The sequence below is a fragment of the Myotis lucifugus genome, unplaced genomic scaffold, assembly GCF_000147115.1.
Source record: "Myotis lucifugus unplaced genomic scaffold, Myoluc2.0 scaffold_397, whole genome shotgun sequence".
Lineage (NCBI taxonomy): Eukaryota > Metazoa > Chordata > Mammalia > Chiroptera > Vespertilionidae > Myotis > Myotis lucifugus.
This window is the reverse complement of record NW_005871445.1, coordinates 53,096-56,171: the sequence shown is the minus strand read 5'-3', so window position 1 is coordinate 56,171 and position 3,076 is coordinate 53,096. Positions and strand designations below refer to the sequence as shown.

At 50.2% G+C, this 3,076-nt stretch overlaps 1 long non-coding RNA gene across 1 annotated transcript in view; it reads right to left on the bottom strand.

Moving 5' to 3' along the window:
- LOC106699416 overlaps window positions 1-3,076 on the bottom strand; it is a 4,336-nt gene extending 1,260 nt beyond the window's left edge. Inside the window, exon 1 of the long non-coding RNA XR_001351009.2 lies at window positions 2,557-3,076. This is a non-coding gene — a long non-coding RNA (uncharacterized LOC106699416). The remainder of the gene's footprint in view (window positions 1-2,556) is intronic.

Below are 3,076 nucleotides of genomic sequence, written 5' to 3'. Positions count from 1 at the left end.
CCTCACTGGAGGGGCCAGAGGGACTGACTATCGATTCACCTTTTCACTGTCCATCTGAGGAGATCAGGGCCTAGGAAGGGGAACAGGCTGGCCCTCAGTCACACAGCCAGACAGGGGCTATTCTAGAACCCAGGTCTCCAGGCTACCAGCTCCCTTCTCTCACCCAGGCTCAGCGGTCCTGGCCTGACCTTGGCCAAGGCCCCACCTCCAGGGAAACTATTGGTGTGTGGAGGGCAAAGGGCTGTCCCTTCTTAGGTCCCAAGTGGCTGTGTCAGCCAAGTGTCCCAGGTTCCCAGTTTACACTGGTGTTGGCTGGTTAGAGCCTTCCGAGGCCAGGCCAGGCTCAGATGGAGCCAGATTTCAGATGCAGTCCGGTGAGAACTGCACTGCACTGCCCTCCGGCCACCCTGCTGGGGATGGATCAAATTCCAGTCCCTTGAGCCTTTCACCCAGGCTTGAGGACAAAAGGGCTCTGAGCATGAAAGGGCACAGCGCCAAGATCCCATGTGGTCCAGCCAGGGGCATCTGCCTCTCTCTCCCATGAGCACAACACCAGGACCAAAGATCCTGGGACAGACAATTTACTGCTCTGGTATATTTATTTATTTTTAACTGATGTTTAGAGAGAGAGGACAGACGAGGGGGAGAGAGAGAGAAACATTGATGTGAGAGAGAAACATCAATTGGTTGCCTCCTGCATGCACCCTTACCAGGGCATGTGCCCTGACTAGGAATCGAACCAGCAACCTTTCGGGGCATGGGATGACGGCCAACCAACTGAGCCACATTGGCCAGGACTCTCGTGTATTTATTTTTTAAGGAAAAATGCCTAGAACTGAATTTGCTGAGTCAAAGGAACCCACATTTAAAGATTTTGGTGCCCAGTCGGTGTGACTCAGTAGTTGAGTATTGACCTATGAAACAGGAGGTCACGGTTCGATTCCCAATCAGGGCACATGCCCGGGTTGTGGGCTCGATGCCCAGTAGGGGGTCATCCAAGAAGCAGCTGATCAATGATTGTCTCTCATCATTGATGTTTCTCTCTCTCTCTTTCTCCCTTCCTCTCTGAAATCAATAAAAATATATTAAAAACACAGATTTTGGTGAACTATCAGCAAGTCATCTTAGGATTTTGCATCCGTTTCTGCTCCTTTAGGAGGGTGCTCAGTGTGAGGCGTGTTCTCCCCGGGGTCACCAATCACGCGAAGGCCCTCTTTTTATTTTTGCCAGTCGGATGGGCCAGCACCTCTTGCTCCTGGTTTTTTTGTTTATTTGTTTCACTGTTTGTCATTGAAGAGAGGTTCTCAGATTCAATGTATATCAAAGTAATCGATGGTGTTTGTTATGGAAATGCATGCAGCCCTAACCGGTTTGGCTCAGTGGATAGAGCGTTGCCTTCGGACTGAAGGGTCCCAGGTTCAGTTCCCGTCAAGGGCATGTACCTTGGTTGCCGGCACATCCCCAGTGAAGGGTGTGCAGGAGGCAGCTGATTGATGTTTCTTTCTCATCGATGTTTCTAACTCTCTATCCCTCTCCCTTCCTCTCTGTAAGAAATCATTAAAATATATTTTAAAAAAAAGAAAGAAAGAAAATGCATGCAAAAGTACAGCTAGCAAAGGATTTGTCCCTAGATATATAAACATATTAATAAGAAGACAATTTAAATGGAATAGACACCTCCTCGAAGATCCACAGATGGCAAACCACCACACCTTTAGTCTTAGGGAAATGCAAATTAAAACCATAATGAGATACCACTCCACACCTGCCAGAACATTAAAATCAAAACCCAACCCAATCTCAGCCAGAATGTACAGCCACCGGGACTTTCACGCCCTGTTGGTGGGAAGGAGCATAACATGACACCACCACTTCGAAAAACTATTGGCAGTTTCTTAAAACGTGAAACATACACCAACCGTATCATCCAGCCGTTCCACCATTAGGTATTTAGCCACGGGAATGAAAGCATTTGTCCCCACGAAGACTTACACACAAGAGCTCCAACAGCCTGACTTGTGATAGCCAAATATTGGAAATTACTAAAGTAGCCATCCATATGTGATTGAATGGGGAAACTAATGATTGCAGATCCTACTCAGCAATAAAAGAGGGAACTGTTGATAAACACATCCAGAGGGATGTACCTCAAAATAATTAGGCTGAGAGGAAAAGCCAGGCAAAGGAAGAGTGCATGCGGCATGCTTTCATTTGGATGAGATTCTGGAAAATACAAACAGATCCACAGTGATAGAAGGTAGACCAGTGGTCGCTTCAGGAAGAGTGGGCGAAGAGCAAGAAAGAAGGGATGATTATAAAGGGACCAAGAGCGGTGCCCGCAGCAGTCCCCTAATCTGTCTCACGCTTCAACAGTGTTTGGACAGAACAGACCCGGCCACCTTCAGAACCATCTCAGCCACCCTCGGCCTCCGAGAGCTTAGCTCCTCATTGCCGAGCAACCATGAGCTCTCAAATTCAGAAGAATTATTCCACCCAGGTGGAGGCCCCGGCACCGCCTGCTCAACCTGCACCTATCTGCAGGCCTCCCACACCTACCTCTCTCTGGCTTCTATTTCCACCTCGATGATGTGGCTCTGAAGGGCGTGGGCCACCTCCTCTGAGAGCTGGCCAAGGAGAAGCGTGAAGGCGCCGGGCGTCTCTGGAAGATGTAAAACCAGCGCAGCGGCCTCGCCCTCTTCCAGACCTGCTGGACCAATGAGCGGGGCGAAACTCGGGGTGCCCTGGGAGCGCCGTGGTCCTGGAGAAGAACCTGAACCGGGCCCTTTGGATCTGTGTGCCCTGGGTTCTGCCCAAACAGATCCTTAGCTCTGTCACTTCCTGGAGAATCACTTTCTGGATGAGCAGGTGAAATTCATCGAGAACATGGGTGACACCTGACTCACCTCTGCAGGCTTCCGGCCTCCAGGCTGGATGGGCGAGTAGCTCTTCAAAAAGCTTATCCTCAAGCACGACCAGAAGACTGTGGAGCTCAGAGGCCTTTGAGGGGCCCCTCCACCACCTCCTGGTGTCTGGCTTCTGCCTGAGCCTCTCCCTGCGACTAGGCATCCTTTTAACC